Genomic DNA, 26,257 nt, shown 5'->3' with positions numbered 1-26,257 from the left:
AAGCAGAACGTTATCCAGCATCTTCACATGGAAACATCTACTAACATGAATCCCTCTATGCCGCCATCTATGTGGGAAATCCCCTATTAGGCCCTGTGCACACACTGCGTTTTTTGCCACAGATTTTGCTGCAGAATTTGTTCATAACTTTTCTGCAGCAAAATCTGAGAAAATCAAAATGGTGTGCGCACACTTTTTTTTTTTTTCCCTCCAGGTTTTGCTGCAGAATGTCTGCAGCAAAAAGAAGCAGCATGTCACTTAATTTCCACGGGTACCTGCGTTTTTGCCATTACAGAATGGTTAAAAACAGGAGGGAACAACCGCGGCAAATCTGCACCAAAAACGCAACAAACCGCAGCAATTCCACATGCGGTTTTTGGTGCGTTTTTTTGCCGCGGGTGCGGAATTCTGCCAGAGGGTTTGAAGTTTCTTAAGAAAATGCCATTTTCTCTAGTCCCTTCCACGACAGCATAGGAGGTTGTCTCTCCACGCCCTAATTGGGACAGGAAGTTCAAGAGGTTTAAAAGGACCCTCCCACCTCCCACAGCCAGTGTCTTTCCTGTCCCCATGGGGCATGGAGAGGTTTTGTTTTTCTCCTATGCTGTGGTGGCCGGCGAACTACAGTATATATATTTTTTTTTCTTCTTCCCCTGTTACCTTAAGCCGGACAGCATCGGTCGGGCCTTCACCGCTCCTCCCTTGCTGTTCCCTCACGCTGTGGGGGACCGCTGCTCCAGCCTTCCGGATCCTCCTGAGGGGTGATGCAGGCTGTTGAGCTCCCCGGCCGGCGTCCTCCCTGAGCCGCCGGCCGCTTCCCGCATGCACGCTGCCGGAGCGATCCGGAAGTGCTCCCGGGGGCGGGACTTCCGGTCGAGCGCTTCCGGTTTGCGGAGGCAGCGTGGAGGCACACCGACGGTGACACGGCCTGCCCAGGACCGGATGCGGGAGGCGGGGAACGTGCACCGTCACTGGGGGGGCAGGCCCTTTTGCATAAGGGCTGCCACGAAGACATCAGATCATGGTAAGCAACCGTGCTCCCTGGCATGTCTTCCGCTGCAGCTGCATCTGCAGAACCCAGTGTGCCCCCTGCTACTGTGAGTATGGAGGGGAATGGTCCCTCGGACATAGGTCTCATCAGCTGATTTATGGCTCTATGGTCTGTGTTTTCTAGGAGGACAAGGCCACCAGGAAATCTGACAAAAATGAAAAATCAGAGAAGCCTGAGAAGTCGGAAAAAGCTGACAAGTCCGATAAGCCTGATAGACCTGACAGAGTGGAAAAAATTAAAAAATGTCCTATCTGTATAAAGAAGCTCCCTGCAGTATGGGATAAAAAGCTTTGCCAGCAATGTACGGACCAGATTATTAGGGCCGAACAACCATCTCTGATAGATGAGTTGCGGTCCATGATGAAACAGGAGATTAGGGCCTCTCTGGCCTCCCTTCCTGTTCCTGGCCCTGTTCCTGGCCCTGCTCCTGACCCTGCTCCTGGCCCGCCCTACTCCTGGACCCTCTCCTCCAAAAAAGAGGAGACTCCAGTCGACCCCATCTGATCAGGAGGACGCTGATTCCACCTCTGAGGGTCCTGATGAAGGATTTCCATCTGGGGGGTCTGACCAGTCCTTTCTGTTTCACTCAGAAGAGTTGGGGGATCTTATTGGGGCAGTTCGGAGCACTATGGGTTTAGAGGAAGTGCAGTCTCTTCCTTCAATCCAGGACGAAATGTTTGCTGGCCTGAAGTCAGTCAAACAGTTGGGATTCCCAGTTCATGCTAATGTTTTGGATATTGTCTCTCAGGAATGGGAATTTCCTGAGAGGCGGGTACGGAGTGACCTTAGACGCCGGTTTCCTCTGGAACCTTCGGGACTACATTGGGAGGTACCAAGAGTAGATGTTCAGGTGGCTAGGGTAGCTAAGCAAACGGCTCTTCCCTTTGAGGATACTTCCCAACTGAAGGATCAGATGGATAGGAAGGTAGAGGGCCTGATGAAGCGGTCCTGGGAGGCATCGTCTTCCTCTATTCAAGCCAACATTGCCTCCACCTGCGTATCCAGGTCCCTAATTAGGTGGTTAGACCAGTTGGAGGCTCATATTTCCCAAGGGACCCCTAGGGAGGAATTACTGGAATCCCTTCCCTTGCTTAGGAAGGCTACCTGTTTTCTGGCAGATACCTCGGTGGAATCTGTCCGCCTGGCAGCCAGGACCTCGGTGCTTTCTAACTCTGCCCGACGTGCCCTCTGGCTTAAGGCCTGGAGCGGAGACTCCACCTCCAAAATGAGGCTTTGTTCACTTCCGTTTAAAGGGGATTTAGTGTTTGGGCCTGCCCTGGATGATATCCTGGACAAGGCGACCGATCGTAAGGCCTTGCCCGATCCTAGACCTAACAAGAAGCGGTCCTTTCGTCCCTCGATGCCTCAGGCCTCCCAGCCCAGAGGGAAAGGGAAGGCTGGCAGGTGGAGCTATCCCAAAGGTAGAGGGAGAAACATCCTCATCCCTCCCCATCAGCAACGTCCTCAGCAGGACAAACAGTGACTCGGCCCGGGTGGGGGGGAAGACTCTCAGCGTTTCTTCCCCAGTGGCAGTCCATAACCACTTGCCAATGGGTTCTGAAGATCGTCTCGGACGGTCTTCTCATAGAATTCCTTTCCCCCCCTCTTCCGGGTCTCCGAGTCACTGCACTGGCGTCGCCGGGTTCACAGGCTCTGTTGTACACAAAGATTGTAGAGCTAGTGCACTCGGGGGTCGTTTCCCCAGTCCCGAGTCAGGAAGAAGGGGTAGGACACTACTCCCGTCTCTTCCTGGTCAAGAAGCCATCCGGCGACGTCCGTATAATTATCAATTTAAAACGTCTGAACCGTCAGGTCAGGTACCGGCGGTTCAAGATGGAGTCGGTGAAATCAGCTATTCCCCTGATAGGTCTACACCATCAGATGGCCTCTATAGATCTGAAAGACGCCTACTTCCATGTACCCGTCCATCCGGGACACAGGCAATACCTCAGGTTTGCGGTGCTACACGGGGAGGAAGTACTTCATTTCCAATTCAATGTACTTCCCTTCGGGATCTCCTCAGCTCCAAGGATCTTTTCCAAGATCATGGCAGAGGTGGTCGCCTTCATAAGATTGCAGGGTATCTGTCTGGTTCCATATTTGGACGACTTTCTTCTCATGGCTCCATCTGCTCCAACCCTCCGGAGCCATGTGGAAAGGTCTTTGGGAATCCTTCGGTTACTGGGATGGATTCCCAATCTCAAAAAATCAGTTAACCCCCTCCTCCACTCGGCAGTTTCTCGGAGTGCTGCTGGACTCCGACAGACAGGCATCTTTTCTCCCAGAGGGCCACAGGATAGCTCTGTTAGCCAAAATTTCAAAGCTTCGCAGGCAGGCTCGCCCGACGCTTCGAGCGGCTATGTCAGCTCTGGGTTCCATGACATCCTGCATTCCTTCAGTCAGGTGGGCTCAGGCCCATTCTCGGTGTCTCCAGGATCATATCCTGGCACATTGGGACAGACTCCCGTCATCCCTAAACAGACGGTTTCGCCTCTCGGAGTCCGTCTCCTCATCCCTTCTCTGGTGGCTGAGTCCCGCCAACCTGCAGGTGGGGGTTGCCTGGACTCAGAAACCTCTGGTTACACTGACCACAGATGCCAGCCTACGAGGATGGGGGGGCAATGGTGGCAAATTCCCATTTCAAGGGGTCTGGAGTCCTTACGTCAGCTCCCAATCCTCCAACTACAGGGAGCTCAGGGCAGTCAGGGAAGCCCTCCTTGCGGCTCAGGACCTCGTCCGGGACTCTCACGTCCTGGTGTATTCAGACAATGTCACAACAGTGGCACATCTCCGCCATCAGGGCAGTACACGCTCAGGCGCCCTGAAGTCAGTATCCTCCCGAATCTTTCAATGGGCAGAACAATCTCTGCTCTCCCTTTCTGCGGTCCATTTGAAGGGCTCCCTCAATCTTCAGGCGGATTTCCTCAGTCGTCGGGATGTTCATCCAGGGGAATGGAGCCTGGATCAGGCGGTGTTCTGCTCTCTAGTGGCAAGGTGGGGTGCACCAGAGGTGGACCTCTTTGCCTCGGCAGGGAATCGCAAGGTCGCAACATATTTCTCCCTGAACCCACGGGACTTGGCGTTAGGGGTAGACGCTTTCTGCCACAGATGGTCCTTTCGCCTCGCTTACGCGTTCCCCCCTCTTCCTCTTCTCGCACGGGCCCTGAGGAAGATCAGAGACGAGGGGGTCCCAACCATACTGGTAGCCCCTCTGTGGCCCCGGAGGAGTTGGTACAGCCTGGTCATGACGCTAGGAATCGACGGCCCAGTCCTCTTAGGTTCGGACCCCAGCTTACTGTCACAGGGTCCGATTTTCCATCCAGCTCCCCAGAAACTCAACTTGGCTGCCTGGCTTCTGAGGCCTGGGCACTGAAGGCCCAAGGGCTTTCTGGCAAAGTTGTGGCTACACTACAGAAGAACCGTAAACCTGTGACTAATGGTATATACAACAAAATCTGGAAGAGATTTTCCTCCTGGTGTGGTTCTCGGCCTCCTGACCCTCTTCGGCCTAACATTGCGCAGATTCTGGACTTTCTCCAGAGTGGTTTAGACTTAGGTCTTAGGCCTAGCACCCTGAAAGTTCAGGTGTCAGCACTCAGTGCAGTCTTTGACACGGCTCTGGCAGATCATCGTTGGATCCGTCGGTTCTTTGTGTCCGCTAGTAGACTCTGTCCACGTCAGAGGGTCCTGACGCCTCGCTGGGATCTCAATGTGGTTGTTACAGGACTATCTCAGTCTCCGTTTGAACCTCTGTGCTCTTGTAACATTCGTTCCCTTTCTCACAAGACTGCTTTTCTTGTGGCTATTACATCTGCTCGCAGAGTCGGCGAACTTCAGGCTTTGTCTGTTAGGGAACCTTACCTGACCATCAGAGATGACAGCATTGTTTTTCAGGTGGACCCTTCCTTCCTTCCCAAGGTGGTTTCGGATTTTCACCGTTCGCAGTCCATCGTCCTGCCTTCCTTCTGTCAGAATCCTCGGACTCCGGGTGAGGAAGTGTTTCATTCTTTGGATGTCCGTCGGATAGTGTTGCACTACCTAGAGGTTACTGCTTCTTGGCGCCTTGATTCTAACCTGTTCATCCAGCCCTTTGGCCGCAATAAGGGCAAGAAGGTGGCTAAGAGTACCGTCGCCAACTGGATTGTGCGGGCAATTAGAGATGCATACCTCGCTCAGCATCTCTCTCCACCTACTGGATTCACGGCGCACTCCACCAGGGCTACCTCTGCCTCCTGGGCCGAACGGGCAGGGGCCTCCCCTGAGCAGATCTGCAAGGCGGCTACGTGGTCTTCGCTCCATACTTTCACGAAGCATTATCGTCTGGATCTGGATTCCAACAGGGATTTGGCCTTTGGCAGGAAAGTCCTGCAGGCTGTGGTCCCCCCCTAGGTATCAATTCTTTGGTATTCCTCCTATGCTGTCGTGGAAGGGACTAGAGAAATAAGAATTATTCTTACCGATAATTCGGTTTCTAGGACCTTCCACGACAGCAGGTAATTCCCTCCCCTATGTATTCATATATTCCTGAATGTGTAGTACTTCTCATATGCTATGGATTCTTTGTAAGACACTGGCTGTGGGAGGTGGGAGGGTCCTTTTAAACCTCTTGAACGTCCTGTCCCAATTAGGGCGTGGAGAGACAACCTCCTATGCTGTCGTGGAAGGTCCTAGAAACCGAATTATCGGTAAGAATAATTCTTATTTCCAGTGCTCACAGGGCCAAGAGTCAGTATGTGGCGGTGTGCAGCATTACCTTCCATACACTCTTCCATGTGGAGACTGAATATTTGTCTTCTCTTTCCATCTTCACACATTACATCATTATCAGGCAATGATCGGCCCCAGTGTCTGCACCGGACGTGGACAGTCATTCTGTGGGGACAGAGGCCGTAAAAGCCGCACTATGGTTTCCACATTAGTTTTCCATGTTGGATAAACCCTTCACTAGTCCTGTGTATTCTGACAACACTGCTCTATAGGCAGATCAGGATTTTTTTTTTTTTTTTTTACATGTATTTACATTGAGGCCCCTCCTGTACTATCATCACATATAGAGGCCCCTGAAGAGTAATTATATATAGCCTAAGATAATAGCGCTGACTCTGGGGGGTACGGGATGCTGACGCTGACCCTGGGGGGTACGGGATGCTGACGCTGACCCTGGGGGGTACGAGATAATTACTGACACGCGGCTCTTTTCCTCAGCACCCAGCTTTCCTATGTTATGGTAGCCAGCTTTCCCATGATCAAATCAAATCTTTTTTTTTTATAAAGCGCTAACATATTCTGCAGCACTTCAGGGAATGGGAAAGCTGAAAGCTGGGGAGTTGAAGACAAGATGGATATCAGAACATAGGAAAGCTGGGTGATGAGAACGAGAGCTTCTTTCCCTCAGCTCAGCACCCAGCTTTCCCAATCCATGCTCTGACTGCTGCTATCCCTCTTTCCCTAATCCCTACTGATATATGGTTACTGTGTGGCCTTCACCCATGTCACGCAGCAGTGACTAGAGCACACGCCCTGCACCCCCAAATCACACACACCCAGCACCCTCATGCCCTGCATATTCCAGACAGACGGCAGTACCCCAAATTTCCCCTCTCTCAAACACACTGAAACCCCATATTCCACACACCCTGCATCACTTAACACCCCTCTGTCACAGTCTGGCCCCTCATATGCCACTCACTCTGCACCTTCCCCCCCCCCCCCCCCCCAGCACCCCTCATCTCTCATTACCGACAGGCACATGTTCCTCGGTATCTCCTGCCTGGCTCCTCTCACACGGTCACATGGGCATGACATCACCGCAGGTCCTGGCTGCTAAACCACTGAATGCATTTTCTTCTTCTCGGAAGGAGCTTTCTGTTCTGCCCCTGCCGCGCTCGGAGCTCATAAGCTCTCCAGGTCAGGGCCACCCTTTCTGCCCCCCTGTATCTCCGGCAGCCTGCAGGGGCCCCCGCCGGGTGTATTAAAGTGACCGTCGGGACGTGTATCAAAGGAGCCGCGGGCGCAGGTCATTTTAATACACCCGGTGGGGGGCCTTGCAGGCTGCCGGAGATAGCTTAGATTGAAGACAAGGTCGGGGCCTACCGGGGGTTTCCCCACTACCCCGGCACGCCAGACTGATGCTGTATGCTCCTGTACATTTCCTGGAGGATTAACAGAGGAACAATGCAGGGTTCTGGGACCTGATAATTGAATTATTTACTAAAATTGACCAAATAGCTAACAAGTTCTCTAAAGGCCCAGTCACACTAAACAACTTACCAGTGATCCCAACAGCGATACAACCTGATAGGGATTGCTGGTAAGTTGCTAGGAGGTCGCTGGTGAGATATCACACTAAGCGACGCTCCAGCGATCCCACCAGCAACCTGACCTGGTAGGGATCGCTGGAGCGTCGCTACACGGGTTGCTGGTGAGCTGTCACACAGGCAGATCTCACCAGTGACCAGCCCCCAGCCAGCAGCGACGCGTGGAAGCGATGCTGCGCTTGGTAACTAAGGTAAATATTGAGTAATCAACCTGATATTTACCTTGGTTACCAGCGCACACCGCTTAGCGCTGGCTCCCTGCACTCCTAGCCACAGTACACATCGGCTTAATTACCCGATGTGTGCAGGGAGCCGGCACTGATAGCTGAGAGCGGTGGACTCTGGTAACAAAGGTAAATATCGGGTAACCAAGGAAAGGGCTTCTTGGTTACCTGATATTTACATTGGTTACCAGCGTCCGCAGAAGCCGGCTCCCTGCTCACTGCACATTTAGTTGTTGCTCTGTCGCTGACACACACAGTGATGTGTGCTTCACAGCGGGACAGCAACAACTAAAAAATGGCCCAGGACATTCAGCAACAACCAACGACCTCACAGCAGGGGCCAGGTTGTTACTGGATGTCACACACAGCGACATCGCTAGCAAGTTGTGCCTTAGCAGTGATGTTGCTAGCAATGTTGCTTAGTGTGACAGTACATTAAGGCCTCGTTCACGTGGACTGGAATCGCCTACATATCTATTGTCTGTGTTTTTCACTGATCACACATACCCATTATAATCTGTGGAGCTGGTGACATGTCAGTGTCTGGGGAAAAATCACGGAGACATGTCCGATATTAATCACAGATCCAATTCACCCATACAAATGTATGGGTCTGAAGATGACAGACTGCACATGGATGGCATCACAGTGCAGTCTATATGTCATCTGTAATTAAAGGGGTTGTCCAGTCTAAAACGACAAGTCTGTGTCACTCTGTATGACTGCAGACTTGTGAATGCTCACATTGCGCACAGTATGCGCTAGCCAGATTCTCTGTTGTCAGCCGGGAAATGTGGTCATGTGACCAGAAGTATGTGCTTTGCATTCCCCGGCCAGACTCTGACTAGGCTGTTACCATCACACCTGACAGTGTAGTCCAGGGGTCTCAAACTCAGCTGGGGGAATGGGCCGCACATAGAAAAAAACAAACTGAGGGGGGCCGCATTCTTTGCAGGACAAAGTGACATTTTTAATGATTCCACGTCTATTTTTTTTCTATATACCTTTGGATCGCTATTTTAAACATTTTTTGCTTCATTATAACAAACCTGCACTTTTTTATTTTGTTATATATTTATAACTTTTAATGGCAAAAAGTCATGCTTTATTTTGAATATTGTTTTTTTTTTACATTTTATCCCCTGCTATTATTGTTTTACAATTAGCAGCATCATACTGTCATCTTAGCCAACATCCTGTAGTAATGTCCCCCATCTTGTAGTAATGTCCCCCTTGTGTCCTGTATAATGCACATTGCCGCCGGCCAATCAGATGCAAGGAGGTGACGTCATACAGTGGCATCAACTCCTTGCATCTGGTTGGCCTCGTCATCCATTGGTATAGTGCTCAGAGCTCCTCTGCGTGGCACCGCAAATGATTCAACTGCAGTAAAACCCTACCTGCCGCCTCCCAGCATAGAGCTGCGATCGTCACAGAGCCTGCGAGCCGCAAAAAGCAGCCTCAGGCCGCATGCAGCCGGCGGGCCGCGTGTTTGAAACCTCTGATCTAGTCGGACCGCACAGTGCGTGCAATGGGAGGATTCACAAGTCTGCAGTCACAGAGTGACACATAAAGGGACTGTAGACTTGTCATTTTAAACTGGATATATACTTTAGTATTATGTATGTGAGAAGCTGAATAACAATTGTAGTAATTTACAGTATATATAAGAAAATCACTCATTGTAAAAGCTGAAAATCAGCTCAAAACACTGCGGATAATCGGATTGACGTCTGAGTGAGGCTTCAATGCTTGAGCTTGTGAAGCCAGGATGATATTTGTTTTCATAGTCGTCATAGTATGTAGTACACAGTAAAATGATGACACCATGTTTCTATTCATTCCAGCAGACCTTTCCGACAAGTGTTCTGATCACTCAAACTGACTGCCAGATATTTATGGTATATGTTGTACTAGGAACATATATTTCTTGAAGTCATGTTATGTAGCTATAGGCATATTCTAATTTGGGCCATCTGGGCTACTACCCGCTGCTCTGTTGGGGCCCATGGCCAGATTGCCCTCATTATGTTTTTGCAGTAACACATACTCCCTCCCGTTTCTGCAGTGCAGATTTCCGAGCAGGGAGCTTACCTGATACTACGATTACGGTAATATAGATTGGCAGCGCAGCTAGAGGGGAGCTCCGGTTGCGTGCATGCGTGCGTGATGATGTCATCAGCCAGCGCCAGCATGTATGCGTCGGCATCAAAACGATGTGGAGCCCTGGGGGAATGGAAGCGTGTGTGTTTATGGGTTCTGATTCTGTATATAGGAGGCTATATGAGGGCTATGTGTGGGCTCCCACTGTATATAGGTGATTATGTGGTTACTCCTGCTACATATAGTAGGCTATGTGGGGGCTCATGCTGTATTTAGGAGGCTATGTGAGGGCTGACACTGTGTGGGGGCTCAAACCTTTTATAGAAGTCTATGTGACGGCTCATGCTGTATATGGGGGCTGTTTGGGGGCTAATGCTGCATATAGGAGGATGTGTGTGGGCTCCTGCTGTATATAGGAGGCTGTGTGGGGGCTCATGCATAGGGGCAATGTGGGGACTCATACTGTATATAGGGTGTGCTGTGTGAAGGCTGATACTATATACAGTTAGGTCCAGAAATATTTGGACAGTGACACAATTTTTGCGAGTTGGGCTCTGCATGCCACCACATTGGATTTGAAATGAAACCTCTACAACAGAATTCAAGTGCAGATTGTAACGTTTAATTTGAAGGTTTGAACAAAAATATCTGATAGAAATTGTAGGAATTGTACACATTTCTTTACAAACACTCCACATTTTAGGAGGTCAAAAGTAATTGGAGAAATAAACCAAACCCAAACAAAATATTTTTATTTTCAATATTTTGTTGCGAATCCTTTGGAGGCAATCACTGCCTTAAGTCTGGAACCCATGGACATCACCAAACGCTGGGTTTTCTCCTTCTTAATGCTTTGCCAGGTCTTTACAGCCGCAGCCTTCAGGTCTTGCTTGTTTGTGGGTCTTTCCGTCTTAAGTCTGGATTTGAGCAAGTGAAATGCATGCTCAATTGGGTTAAGATCTGGTGATTGACTTGGCCATTGCAGAATGTTCCACTTTTTTGCACTCATGAACTCCTGGGTAGCTTTGGCTGTATGCTTGGGGTCATTGTCCATCTGTACTATGAAGCGCCGTCCGATCAACTTTGCGGCATTTGGCTGAATCTGGGCTCATCCGGCTACTCTTGTCTGCTGTTATGTCATCAATAAACACAAGTGACCCAGTGCCATTGAAAGCCATGCATGCCCATGCCATCACGTTGCCTCCACCATGTTTTACAGAGGATGTGGTGTGCCTTGGATCATGTGCCGTTCCCTTTCTTCTCCAAACTTTTTTCTTCCCATCATTCTGGTACAGGTTGATCTTTGTCTCATCTGTCCATAGAATACTTTTCCAGAACTGAGCTGGCTTCATGAGGTGTTTTTCAGCAAATTTAACTCTGGCCTGTCTATTTTTGGAATTGATGAATGGTTTGCATCTAGATGTGAACCCTTTGTATTTACTTTCATGGAGTCTTCTCTTTACTGTTGACTTAGAGACAGATACACCTACTTCACTGAGAGTGTTCTGGACTTCAGTTGATGTTGTGAACGGGTTCTTCTTCACCAAAGAAAGTATGCGGCGATCATCCACCACTGTTGTCATCCGTGGACGCCCAGGCCTTTTTGAGTTCCCAAGCTCACCAGTCAATTCATTTTTTCTCAGAATGTACCCGACTGTTGATTTTGCTACTCCAAGCATGTCTGCTATCTCTCTGATGGATTTTTTCTCTTTTTTTTCAGCCTCAGGATGTTCTGCTTCACCTCAATTGAGAGTTCCTTAGACCGCATGTTGTCTGGTCACAGAAACAGCTTCCAAATGCAAAACCACACACCTGTAATCAACCCCAGACCTTTTAACTACTTCATTGATTACAGGTTAACGAGGGAGACGCCTTCAGAGTTAATTGCAGCCCTTAGAGTCCCTTGTCCAATTACTTTTGGTCCCTTGAAAAAGAGGAGGCTATGCATTACAGAGCTATGATTCCTAAACCCTTTCTCCGATTTGGATGTGAAAACTCTCATATTGCAGCTGGGAGTGTGCACTTTCAGCCCATATTATATATATAATTGTATTTCTGAACATGTTTTTGTAAACAGCTAAAATAACAAAACTTGTGTCACTGTCTAAATATTTCTGGACCTAACTGTATAGTGGGTGCTGTGTGGGCTGATACTTTATATAGGCAAGTGTCAGCATACTTAATTCTGTTCAATATTAAGTGATATTATTTTATATTAATTGTAATTAATATGTTAATATTGAGCAGAATTAATTTCAGCCTTTAGGTTCAGCCCTCCCCAACAGTCATGGTCTCTCATGTGGCCCCTTGGGAAAATTAATTTCCCAACCCTGCTGTATTATGGATAGCACTATGTTATATATAGCGCTGTACATAAGTAAAAAAAAAAAATGTCTATCAGTTCAAGTCCGCAGATGTACGCCTGTGCAATAACGTGACTTATCCCATGATCTAACAAGGGGATCGTGTGACATATACGGTAATACATTGGGGCTATGGGGAACCATTTCATATACTGTTTTAATTCTTCTCTGCTTTCAAGATCTTTTTTTTTTTTTTTTTTTTTTTTTTTTTTTTTTTGACGGTAAATAGTGCAAGTCTTGTTTCTGTCTGGAGAGGCAGGCCTGATCATTAAAAGGTTATCATCTGGCAGAAACGGACTGAATTTTTTTTCTCTCTGGATTAATCCTAGTTACTTCAGTTTTTTTCTCACCGCCACTGCCATACTGCTGCTGCAAGCTTCCCTGGGCATCTCCTACAGGCATTCTCTTTTTTTTTCTCCACCATTCTTCTGAATCTTCTACCCACCAATACCTTGATTGCTTGTACTGCAAAGTGTGAAGCACCTGCTTTATCTCAGCCACTGTTGTCCATTGTGACCCGCTTTCTTTTTGTACTTCCATATTAAGCAACAACCTAGAGAAAGGCTTAAGCCGAAACGTTGGTGTTGCATTGTCAGGGTTCACTTTTTGCAGTTAATCAAAAATAAAATTTATTTGCATACACAAAATTCTCCTTTTGAGTGCTGGGGTTTTAACAATTCTATTAGTACCCTTGCTTCAGCACCACCTTTGAAACAGTGAGCCAGATCTCACCTATATTATTGCTGAAGAAAAGACATAAAAAGAACAACTGATATTTGCCAAAGTGTACCTTGAGAATCCATAATCCATCTGTGAATATGTTCTGTGGACCGAGGAACAAAAAATAGGCCTTTTTGGCAATGCAAAGCAACACTAAAAGAACACCCTACCAACAGTTAAACATGGTGGAGGATAGAGCTCTGGTGTCGGTATAAAATAGACTGACTACTAAAATATATAATAAATTGGGAACAGCTGTTCAATGCAGTATGTAATTAATATTTTTTCATAATTTGGGAAAGTTATGAAATGTCCTATGAATGTCTGTTCTATTTCTGAGCAAAGAATCTCAGCTTTTTAGTTGAAATGAATCTGTGCTGCAGTTCAGCTACATGATATAAGTAGTGAAGTTACCATTATACTACAGTACATTTATCACAAACATGACTCATATACAGTGGAAACCTTAAGTTTACATACACTATCTATAAAGACACATATGCATGTTTTTCTCACTATCTGACATGAAATCAGAATAAACCTTTCCCGTTTTAGGTCAATTAGGAACCAAAATTATTCTGGCATTTGGCTAATATAAATAATGAGAGAATGTTTTTATGGTATTTTTATTCCTTTCTGCAAAGTCAAACATTTACGCTAAGAGTACTATGCATTTAAAGAATATGCGACAGCCATATATGGGATGATGTCATGTCTTTGGAAGTTTCTGATAGGTTTATTGGCAACATCTGAGTTAATTAGAGACACATTTGTGGATGTATTTTCATGCACGCGTGAAACACACTGCTTCTTTGTGTAGCATCATGGGAAAGTCCAAAGAAATCAGCCAAGATCTCAGGAATTTAATTGTGGACTTGCACAAGTCTGATTCATCCTTGGGTGCAATTTCCAGATACCTACGGTGCCTCATTCATCTGTACAAACAATTATATGCAAGTACAAACAAGATGGGAATGTCCAGCCATCATACCGCTCAAGAAGTAGACTGGTTGTGTGTACCAGAGATTAACGTGCTTTGGTCAGACATGTGTATATCAACCCAAGAACAAAATCAGAAGACCTTGTGAAGATGCTGGAGGAAGCTGGTAAGATTGTGTCATTATCCACAGTGAAACGAGTACTGTATCAACATGAGCTGAAAGGCCACTCTGCCAAGAAGAAGCCATTATTCCAAAAGAAACATAAAAAGCCAGATTAATGTTTTCAAATGCACAGAGGAACAATAACCTTAAATTTTGGAGACATGTCCTGTGCGCTGCAGAAATTAAAATTGATCTGTTTGGAAATAATGATCGTTACATTTGAAGAAAAAGGGAGAAGCTTTGAAGCCTAAGAACACCATCTCAACTGTGAAACACGGGGGTGACGGCATCATGTTGTGAGGTTGTTTTGCTGCAAGATTGATGGCATCATGATGAAAAAAGATTGTGGCAATACTGAAGCAACATCTCAAGACATCAGCCAGGAACTTATAGCTTGGGCGGAGATGGGTCTTCCAAATGGACACTGACCTGAAACATACTGCCAAACTGGTACAAAGTGGCTTAAGGATAACAAAGTCAATGGTTTTGGAGTGGCCATCCCAAAGCCCTGATTGCTGATTTATGTAAAATGCAATGGAATTAATAGCGCTATATAAGGGTATTAATATTAAATATCTCAATCCTTTTGAAAATTTATGGGCAAAGCTGAAAAAGCCAACAAACCTGGCTTAGTTACACCAGTTCTGTCAGGAGGAATGGGTCCAAATTCCTACCAACTATTATAAGAAGCTTGTGGAAGGATATTCAAAATGTTTCATCCAAGTCATACAGTGTAAGGGCAATGGTACCAAATAGTAATGTAATGTATGCCAGTGAAGAGAGGGGGAAAAAAGGGTAGAAGTGCATTTGCACGAAAGGGCCGTCGTCCTTTTGGGTTCCAGCGCCTGACCCCGGACCTACGTGATTTTTATACACGGTTTTCAAAAAAGTCTGGATTTTATTTTACATAATAGAAAATAACTCCGGCACACTCCAAAGAATTATGTTCAAACAAATATCTTTTTATTGTAGTATAGTGGTTTTTTTTTTTTGGATGTTGTTTTACGGCGGGAGCGGTTTTTTTTTTCCCTCTCTTCACTGGCTCACCTTTTGGATCTGCCTGTTCATACCAGCGAGCACCGCTGAAACGCCAGCAACAGTCAAGTGTTCGCATTTGGTCCCCAGCCATCTGCAACACCGGACCAGGTATTTAAGTGGTGCGTGTCCGCATCTATTCTTTCGTTACTAATGTGATGTATGTAAGCTTTTGAATTTATGGTGAAAATAATAAAAATGCGTAAAACATTCTTTCTCTCTCATTATTCTGGCATTCGGTAAATATAAAGGTTTATTCTGATTTCATGTCAGATATTGAGAAAAACATGCAGATGTGTCTTTATAGATAGTGGATGGAAACATCTGCTTTCATCTGTATGAGAGAGTTGGAGTTGGAATCAGGGAAATTTTGGAGTCTGAGGTTTAGCTTACCGACTCCACAGCCCTTGTGGGGGATCCATAATGCTGTGGGGTTGCTTTGCTGCGTCTGGTGGTGGTACTGGAGGCTTTGACCGTATTACAGGAATCATGAAAACAGAGAATTATTGAGAGACTTTGAAGCGACATGTCCTACCCAGTGTAAGAAAACTTGATTTGAGTAGAAGATCATGGGTCCTCCAGCAAGATAATGACCTAAAGCACACCTCCAAAAGTATACCGGAAGAGTTGATAAAGACAAAATGGACTGTTTTTAAAATGGCCAGCAATGAGTCCTCACCTCAATCCCATTGAAAATTTTTGGGGTGAGCTGAAATCTGCCATTGGGGAAAAAGAATCAAACATTCAAGAGCTTGAACAAACTGCAAAGGAAGAGTGGAAGAAAATACCAGCTTAGAAGTGCAAGAAGCTTATAGATGACGACAAGAAACGTTTGTCATCACTGCCAAAGGTTGTGCAACCAAGTATTAATTAGGAGGGCCTTTATTGCTGCACATGCTGTTAGGCCTAAGCCACACAGCGAGAAAATCGGTGCGAGTGGAGTGCGATAAAACATCGTATTCCCCTCGGACCAATTCTAGCCGGTGTGTCAGCACACATGAGCGATTTATTTTCTCAGCCCTAATTGGACTGAGAAAATAATCGCAGCATGCTGCGACTGTAATGCGAGACTCTTTTCTCTCGCACCCATTAAAGTGAATGGGGCGAGAAAAAAATTGCACTGCACTCCCAGTACACCGGTGTATCGCGCATGCAGAGCGAGAATTGCAATAGCCGGCTACGGAGGAGAGAGGGAGAGAAATCCCTCCCTCCCCTCCTCCGTGACAGCCGGCCCGCCCCTCCTCCGAGCCGGACCGCCCCCTGCAGCAGAGGTCTGCTCGCACAGTCGGACCGTAGTCGCAGGGATACTAGCATGACACTCTGCTCCTGCTGTGCTGCCAGCGCGAGCCGAGTGTCATGCGAGCATCGCAGTAGTGCCCCGTGTGGCCCCGGCCTTATTCTGTTTCTTTCAATTTGCAACATGTAAGTTGAAAAACCATAGACAGTGCTGTTCACCAATAATGGTGAAAAGCACTGTCTATGCTGGCTAGTCACATGCTTGTCTGGTGATATATTACAAAGACGGGCCAGGGTGGCATGAGGTGAAAATTTCTTTACTTGGCTTCTCTCCGTTCTGGATCATACAGGGGTCCAAAACAAAGCCCTTTCTCCTCCACCCTCTGCCATATAATTGTATATGCCCCATCATCCATATGTTCTAATAGAGTATATGGACATTGTCTCTTAAGTATAAACTTTGGCGCTGCTAAAATCCTAGGTCATTTGCCATAACAACCAATGCGAACACATTAGGGGAAGGTCTGGTGCCCGCCATATTTGTTAGTTGACTGGTCACTCCAAATTTGGCTGGTTTAGCTGCCTTTCATCTGACGTGTTTTACACCCAGTGAGGAGAACGATCAGTTTCACACGTGTTTTAACCAAGCGCTAATCTGTGATGTTGGCGATAAGGCCTCTGTTGTGTTGTGGTTTTCTAATGTCCTTTTACATGGGCTAATAATTGGGCAAACTAGTCTTAGTATGCACGCTCATTCCAAATCATTGTAAACATGGCAGCGATGAGCCGCAACATGCTTGTTTATTAGGAGATAATCTTTTCTAATCGATTGTTCGCAGCGTCTTCCCAGAAACAGTATTTATAAATTCTATGGGGACTAATATAACCCTATTAACAATTGTTCGTCCTTACAATATTTGCTTCTGCCTGTATCAGAGCATAAAGTGCGTAGCTATATCATTGATGGGCACTTGATATTGGCAGAGAACTGCAGCGTAAGCACGCATTCACACATACATTTTTATCACTATGGTATATGGCGCGTTTTACATGTACGGTGGCACCCTATGATCATCTATTGTGGGAGCCGATGAGGTGACACCGAGAGCCCCTTTTAATGGAGATGAGTATCGCCTGTGTAATACAGGCAGCTCCTAAGCCTGACGTATCCACCGTACATATCATATGTGTTGGATATTGTTAGCGTATTATCAGAAAAAGCCTTTTTTTTTTTTTTTTTTTTTTTTTTATCATTTTTACTGAAATAAATTTTGTTCTTGTATATTTCCTTTATATGTTTTTCATGTCACATTTCGTATATACAGTATATTAAAAACCTTGTCGTTTATAATCTGGCCACCAAGTTTAGTATTTCACTCATACTTCCTTTTCATATAGGAGAGCTTAGTGACCAAAGGTCATCATAAAGAGAGGGGGAGAAGGTGTGCTGTGACCGTCTATTGTTAATCGAAGAGCCTCTGTTTTTAAAGGTGTAACCTTTCATTGTGATCCTGTCTGATAAAACTTAGTGGCCAGTGTTAAAATTACTACATTTTAGTTTTGCATGTGTGTATATAATATATGTGTTATAATATATGTGTTATATATATTCCCTCACATACACACACATACACTATAGGTAGAGATGTGGATAATTGAAAAGAAAAAAAGGGTTTTCATTTAAAATAGGTCATTTTCTAATGACACGTCATTTAAAGGTTAAAGGGATTGTCCGGTGGCAGAGGAAAGTTGTGCAGTGATGATTGCTGAATTGTGACACTGCGCAATATTCACACTGTCATGATTCTCCTCTATGGCCTGTGCCGGGAGGTGATTGTGATTTGCATACTTGCCGTCACGTGACAAGTAGTCTTAACTGTCTTTTTCTCAATTCTCTTCTATTTAGAGAACCTTGTCACATGACTGCCCATCCTCATGGGAATTACAGGGAAACTGTGACATTATGTGCATTGCATACTGCCTTGATTCGGCAGTCTGCAGTCAAATTAGTGACTGCAGATTTTTTTTCTGACACCAGACAACCCCTTTAAGATTGCAAAGCTATATCACCGTAATATGATGCAACAATCTGATCGTTGATGGAATTCGACCTCTGAGCATGTCATAAGGGCCAAACAATAGAGACAAATGTCCATTCAATAGTTCTCTTGTACAATGGTGATCCAATAATGAGCATAGAACAGAGTAGCAGTTCCCTAAACAGCGGGCGGTCCGAGACATCACTGTACAGGGAAAATCTATATATATCGCTCTTCCTTGACTGACCGCGCTGGCTTCTGTAAAGTGTATATGTAAAACAAGTAGGTGGGTCAGTGCCTTGAAGAGCTCCACCAGGCGTAGGGTGCACCAAGCCACTGATTAGCAAATTTCAATAAAAAAGGTTTTCAGGCAAACCAGCAAAGGATTTGGACATCTAAGGCCACGTGCCCACAGTGAGTATTTGGAGAGGTGTTTTTTTTTTTTTTTTCACATGTCATGTTGAGTATTTGGTATTTTTTTTTTTTTTTTTTTATTTCGGTATTTGTAGCCAAAATCAGGAACAATCAGAGGAACAGTATAATAGGAACACGAGCACCACTCCTGGTTTTGGCCCTACAAATACTGAGGTAAAAAACTTGTCAAATACTCAACGTGTGCCCGTGGCCTTATGCATCCAATTCCACCTTTTGTGGGGAAAAGTGTGGATAGAAAACATGAGGGGAAAAAAAAAGTTTCTGTTCTCCTTCAGGTGAATGGAGTTCCTCTGATGTCTGCGCAGGAGATTTCTGCGTACAATAGTGGCTTAACCTTATATCTGCATTTAGTGTAGTGTGGCCGACAAAGCTCCGTCTGTTGCTTATTTATCACCATGACTCGACATGCTTTGTCCATGTAATCCACGTAATTATCATAATCTGTCAATTTCCAGGTGTGCACAGCGCAGTCACAGAATTGTGATTGTTGCCTAGCAGTGTAATACACACATGTAGTGTCTGGTTAGATATGACTGATGCAGACTTATCATGTTGGAATAACACTTGCCTTTATTACTACTGCTTTGTACACTGGAGTTGTGTGAGACTGTGATATTGATGACTTTCACTTAGGCCATGTGCACGTTTGGTGAGTTGTTGTGTGTGGGTTTTTTTTTTTTACCTCAGTATTTGTAAGGCCACGTGCACACGATGAGTATTGGGTGAGCTCTTTTACCTCAGTATTTCTAATCCAAAACCAGGAGTGGGTGATAAATACAGTAATGGTGCCTGTGTTTCTATAATACTCTTCCTCTGTTCCACTCCTGGTTGTAGCTCATAAATACTGAGGTAAAATACTGGCCAAATACTGAACGTGTAGCCTTACGGTACCACTTTTTGGACTCCCAGTGATCAGCTGATACCTATTGACATGGTCGCCAGAAGTACTTAGTGTATGGTGTTTTGAACTCCGCAGCCGTGGCCAGGTTGCAATGTAGCTCACAATCGCTTCAATAGTTGCACTTTATGCCAGATATTGGCTAATTGCTGGGGGTGCCGGGTGTTGAACCACATCAAATCCTCAATATCAGTCATGGACAACCCCTAGGTTTCAGCACTCTGTTGACCAGCGTTAGTGCTGGCTAAGGTGAATGCTTCAGCATGAGAGCCCACAAGCGCTCTGTGCAGCACTCTGCCCCTAAATCACCCTGCTTAGTCCACTTGCCCCGTGTAAATTCACAACTCTTGGCTAGAATGGGCGCTGCCTGAAAAGAAAGCTTCAGTGTTCTTGTGTTAGTGCAGGGGGATCGCAGCACTGTCTCATTTCTGTGGCAGCGAGCGTATTACTGTGGCAAGCCGCAGCACAAGATGAGACAGGGCTGCTCTTGTGCTATATTCAGTGATGGTTGGAGTGCGCATTGACTAGTATCATCATCAGCGCTTAATCCAAAAACCATATGAAAAAAGTCACACACACCAATTAAGGCCCTGTGTGCACTGGGAAATGTATGTTTCTTAAGAAAATTCCACACCCGCGGGAAAAACCGCGGGAAAACGCACCCAGAATCCGCATGCGGTTTTACCGCAGGTTGGTCCCTGCAATTTTTTTTTTTTTTTTTAAACCATTTATCTATGGCAAAAACGCAGGGACCTGCGGAAAAGAAGTGACATGCTACTTCTTTTTTTGCTGCAGAAATTCTGCAACAAAACCTAATAGGGAAAAAAACGCAGTGTGCGCACAGCATTTTGGTTTTCCCATAGATTTTGCTGGGGAAGGACTGCAAAAAGATTATGAACAAAAACCACACATTTTCTGCAGCAAAATACGCAGTGTGCGCACAGGGCCTTAAAGATGGTTGTGCTTGAACCTTCAGTAACACTGCTCACACTCCAGAGCTTGCTCTGCAGGGTTTCCAGAAGTGCAGAAGTTCCTGAATAATCCATAAAAATAAGACCCTTTTTGCCCTGTCCGTAAAATACATCTAAGGTGTTTGATATATTTATATATTTTATTTATTTATTTTTTGCCTAAAAAAACCTATACAGATTATTTTGACTAAACTGCTCCTCATTTTACAGTTTATAGTGAATTCAGCTGATGTCTTCATATCAGAATTATAGGCTGTATAAATGTATCACTTACAATAATAATGATTTTCTGTGTTTCTCCAAAGTATTTTTGAAAATTATTTTCTATGTGGGATTTTTTGATAAGCTGTATAGAAAACATAAGTTAAGTTTGCACCCTGTTGCTCTGGCCAAGGAGTTCAACCAATCTACATAGGGGGAGGCAGGCAGGCATGGTAATTAGGGGCAGAATAATGCACTGAGCGCATGTGGCCACGCCAAGGGAGTTCTGCCAATCTACATAGGGGAGGTAGACAGACATGGTGATTAGGGGACAGAACAATGCACTGAGCGCATGTGGTCACGCCATGGGAGTTCTGCCAATCTACATAGGGGGAGGTAGCCAGACATGGTGGTTAGGGGACAGAACAATGCACTGAGCGCATGTGGTCACGCCATGGGAGTTCTGCCAATGTACATAGGGGGAGGTGGCCAGGCATGGTAAGTAGGGGGCAGAACAATGCACTGAGCGCATGTGGCCACGCCAAGGGAGTTCTGCCAATCTACATAGGGGGAGGTGGCCAGGCATGGTAATTAGGGGGTCAGAACAATGCACTGAGCGCTTGTGGTCACGCTAAGGGAATTCTATCAATCTACTAAAAGGGAGGTGGGCAGGCATGGTATTTAGGGGGCAGAGCAATGCATACTCATTTACATATAAGATAAACTGCTTTTTAAGGGCAATGTTTTTTACACCAGGTCTGATTGTTATAGTCCTCTATTAGACCATGTTGTTTGGTTAAATAGGGTTTTTGAGGTGACAACACCCTTTAAAGGGATTCTGCACTGAATAACTCTTCAAACCAAGTAGATAAGCTTGGCAAATCATGGCAGTGCAAACACTTGAGTGCACCTTACCACCTGCTTATTTCTCCATTTATCTCCCCCCTTTTCTGGCTCCATGAAGCCAGAGCTGACAATTAAGGCTGGAGTCACACTTGAGAGAGACTTGCCTGAGTCTCGCATCGCATCACCCGGCACGGCCTCACACTCTCCGGACAGGAGCGGGTCAGCTGCATAGAAATACCTTTAGCTGAGACGCTCCTGTCTGGAGAGTGTGCGGCCGTGTCGTGTAATGCGATGCGAGATTCACGCGAGTCTCTCGCAAGTGTGAATTCGGCCTAAAGAAGAGGGTAGTAGTGAATATAGAGGTAAAACAAGCAGGTGGGACAGTGCACTGAAATGTTTGGCCCCACCATGAGGCACGAGCGTCTGTACTTGGTTATAACAGTCACTCTGTACTGAGTCCAATACACATAAGAGAAAGTAAATTCTGTCCTTTGTAATTCCACCTGTGGTGTTGGCAGAGAAATCTTAACAAACAAGTTTGACCAGTCTGTAAGCCATACTGTAACTAGCCAAGATTTCTGATTTGTATGGTTTAGAGAACCTTATCCTTACCTTCATGTTACACCTGTTATGAAGAATGAGCACACAATAATATCGCTTTCTATATACTCCATGATATATATATTTAATAACAAACATAACTGCTATTTGTTACTCGAATGATAAGAAACCCAGAAGTAAGGTAGCTGGAAGTAACAGGAACAGTGAGCGCTCCTCCACTCCATCTGTGCCCTGATGAAATATTTAACACAACCTTGTCTGTGAAGAATGCTTATTGTTCTGTAATGTGCTGAGAACTGGAAACAATGTAAACCTGCTGCCTCTATTACTGTACAGCACACTGGTCCCATTCATACGGTTCCTGCTGTATTTTGCCCAACTGCTCTCTAGTAGTTATCAAATCCTTTTAATGTGAGAATTTATTGTGGTCTAAGGGTCCATTTACACCCTAAAGCCCTTATTAGACATGGCAAAAATCGCAATATCGCTCCAAACAGAGCGATATTCTCAGTGTGTAATAGCTGCTAGTGATTGTAATATCGTTTGATTCTTGCAAAACCAGATGTTTCAAGCTGCTTAAATTATTTCTTGTTGGCATAAAATTTCACTATGTGGAGGGGGCGGAGCCGGACATGGCTGAGTGAGGACGCTACTTGCTAGAGCTCCTCTAAATAATCCCCCATAGAACCGGTTTATTAGCCACAATGGGCAAATCTGCAGTAAAAAAGAACAAGCCCGGTAAGCCCAGCACCTCGGGGAAGCCTCCTGCACCCCAGGGCACCATCGGGGCATATTTAACACGCTCCCGGGAGCCTGAGACCGGCTCACTGCCACAGCAAGAGCTGCGGCCTACAGGGCCTGAAAGAAGCCCTGCCACAACGCCAATGAGGGCAGCAATCCAGGGGACCCAAAGAAGGGGTGAGGAGATGAAGACCCCCCGTGGCCCGGGAGGACCCTCCGTTAGTCCAACGGCAGCGGCAGGAGCTGATGTACCCCCCGCAACTGGGACGGCATTACCTCCAGCGGCGCCATTCCAAGATGGCGGCCGCGATCCTGGGACGCTAGCAGGCAGCCTAGGGCTGGAAGACAGGTTTCCCGCGGCAGCGACCCTACCTGCATCACCCTCCGTTGTGCCTCCGCTGCGTCCGGGCGGCTCCGGCGACATGCCTGCAGCCGTACATCGTGAAGCTAGGAGTGCGGCGTACGGGAGCGGGACGCATGGGTGCTCGGGCCCAGGAGATGACTCACCGCTGCGAGCCCGAGCACTGAAGAAGCAGACGACACAGGGAGAAGCTGCAGCTCTGACACCACCGCTCGTGTCCACACAAGCAAGCGCAGGGACCAGAGGTGAGGAGGGAGCAGCAGTAAACCCTACGGGCCGGCTGTACTACAGGAATCAGGTACAGGGCCCACAGTTAGACCTGGGGAGCGGAGTGCACTCTAGTGGGGGGAACAACACCCCCAGTCACTCACCAAGAGCTATACAATCCTCAGGGGGAGCAGGCAATGGAGGAGGGCCACCTACATCTCAGATGGCTACCAATGAGCCCTGGGGGACACCTCAGAGAGAGGCGCATTCACCAGATACATGGTCCACGGGGTCCTCTTGGGCTGAGAGTCCGACAGCCACTGTCAGGGACCTAGACAGGGGCCCATTAATCCCTGTGAATGGGGGACCCAGAATACTGGGGGCACCCCCAATACATCTCACATCTGCACCACAAGTATGGGACGGCATCAAAAATCCCCAGAACACGCAGACGCTGACATATGGACCAGCCCTTCAGGACTCTTTTTACGCATACCCAAATATGTTTCACGCGGCCGCCTCAATGGGCGACGAGCGCCCGGCATCTCTGGCAGACCTACGGTCCCTGTTACAAGCAATCCCCACCAAGAGTGACATTGCAGCTCTGGCTAATCAAGTAGTGGCGGAGTGCAAACAAGAATTTATTCAGCTGCGACAAGATCTCTCTTCACTTACTCACAGGGTAGATACCCTGACAGAGCAACAATCTGATTCTCAGGTATCTATCCGATCTATCCAAGAAACTGCTGAAAACCAATCTAAGCAACTATTTGCCCTCCAGCAGCATGTGGATGACCTAGAGAACAGAAACAGACGAAACAATCTGCGGATTAGAGGTCTTCCGGAATCTATTGCCGCCCCTGATATCCCTGCTGCTCTTCGTTCCATCTTCAACAATTTGTTAAAGAGGCCACCAGGAGCTCCCCTTGAACTTGATAGAGCCCATAGAGCTCTACGCCCTCCGGATCCGGATGACTCCCGCCCAAGAGATATCGTATGCAGAGTACACTTTTTTGCTGTAAAAGAGGCCATTCTACAGGCAGCCAGGAGAAAACAGAACTTATCATACAATGGCTCTACCTTTCGCATAATGCCTGACCTCTCACGACACACTCTGGCCCAACGTGCGACTCTTAAACCCCTCCTTGATGTCTTGAAAGAGAGAGGTCTGCCATTCCGGTGGGGATTTCCGTTTTCCCTATCGGTACAGAAGGACTCCCGATGGATGACCCTGCGTTCTCCAGAGGACCTCCCAGCTTTTATCAAGAGTCTGAATCTGCCTGCAATGTCTATTGCAGCCTGGCCGACTACACTACTCCAGCCGTGGGTGCCCAGGGGACGGCCTACCTCCTCTAGACCACCTCCCCCTACTGAGTCCAGCAGGGGGTTGCCTCCGAGAGGAGAAAGGGGTCGCAGGGCGGGCCGCCCGCGTTAGCTGATCCCGAGGAAACCAAAGGCTGACAACACCTGTATGACTTATATCTCTTACAGTAATGAGGCTCCCACATGATACCCTTCAGTCTATTCATAGCCCGTATCCCATAAGAATTTATTTCCTTTACCGGCGTCTATGGTTATCCATAATGTTTTTTCTTTCTTAGTATATATGGAGCTCTGCTCGGGTATGTCGGACTTCCTTTTTCCCCAAATAGGTTGGGATCCTCTGTCCTGCCTAGATGAGGCGGATATGTTCCCTAGGAACGTTTGTTCGGATTCAGTTAACTATGATAGGCTTTTTTTGCCTGTTGTTCTTCTTGTTTTTTTCTCTTTCTTCCTTTTTTTCCCACTACCTCTTACTTTCCTCAAGTCTCCCCTTCTCCATATCTTCGGCGGCCGGGATGAACGTGTCCGATTCTCTTTCTTAAATATCTCTAATGACTTATTCTCTTATAGATGGCGGACTTAACCATCGCTTCTTTCAATGCCAGGGGCCTCAATGTTCCGGAGAAAAGGACACAGATATTGTATCATCTTCATAAACAGAAGGTGAGAATAGCGTGTTTACAGGAGACACACTTTAAACAAGGACATGCCCCTATTCTTAAAAATAAATATTACCGGACATGGGTATCCTCGGATAACCCTGACTCCCGCTCAAAAGGTGTGGCAATAGCCATCCATAAATCCCTCCCACATCAAATCATAAAGTGCACGACAGATAGTCTTGGCAGATACATTATTCTCTCACTGAGGGTGGGGACCCACATCTTCACGATAATTAACGCGTACGCCCCAAACCAAAAACAGGATAGTTTTATTTCCCGCCTGATCAGTACCGCGATCCCCCTGATACAAGGTACGGTGATTTTATGTGGGGACCTTAATATCACCCTGGACCCTACTTTAGACAACTCAAAAGGGAAATCCAGTATTGCATACACCACTATCAAACGAATTAAAAAAGCTTTCCTACGCATGCAGCTGTTCGACACCTGGAGAATACAACACCCATCGGACAGAGACTACAGTTTCTATTCCCACACCCAGGATTCATATAGCCGTCTTGATTACATACTGATACAACATAGCGCGCTCCCTTGGGTCCAACACACGAGAATGGATAATATATTATGGTCAGACCATGCGCCGGTATATTGCACGATTGAGATCCCCTCCCTTATGGCTCCTAGGGGGTCGTGGCGGCTGAACGAGTCATTGCTACTGGATGAGCTTTGCGTTTCGGATATCCAGACCTCCATTGCAAGATTCATGGAGGACCACTCAGTAGATGACACAGCCCCCACGTATAAGTGGGAGGCACTGAAATGTGTCCTACGTGGTATTTTTATTAAGCATGGGTCTCGAATCAAGAAAGAGAAAGCCCAAGACATAGTAAAAGCTCTCCATA

The 26,257-nt window shown here is 46.5% G+C and overlaps 1 protein-coding gene across 3 annotated transcripts in view; it reads left to right on the top strand.

Annotated features, from left to right (window-relative positions):
* RFFL (ring finger and FYVE like domain containing E3 ubiquitin protein ligase) overlaps positions 1-26,257 on the top strand; it is a 106,264-nt gene that overhangs the window by 2,730 nt on the left and 77,277 nt on the right. The window contains exon 1 of one of the 3 annotated variants that reach the window (XM_075334221.1): positions 18,426-18,602. The exons of the other annotated variants lie outside the window; for them this stretch is intronic. The gene's annotated coding sequence lies outside the window, so the exon portion shown is untranslated. Of the gene's footprint in view, positions 1-18,425; positions 18,603-26,257 lie in introns of those variants that run through there. 3 annotated transcript variants of the gene reach the window in all.

This window comes from Anomaloglossus baeobatrachus, chromosome 2, assembly GCF_048569485.1.
Source record: "Anomaloglossus baeobatrachus isolate aAnoBae1 chromosome 2, aAnoBae1.hap1, whole genome shotgun sequence".
NCBI classification, from domain to species: Eukaryota; Metazoa; Chordata; class Amphibia; order Anura; family Aromobatidae; genus Anomaloglossus; species Anomaloglossus baeobatrachus.
The sequence above is the reverse complement of the archived record's forward strand: the minus strand, read 5'-3'. Positions and strand labels throughout refer to the sequence as shown.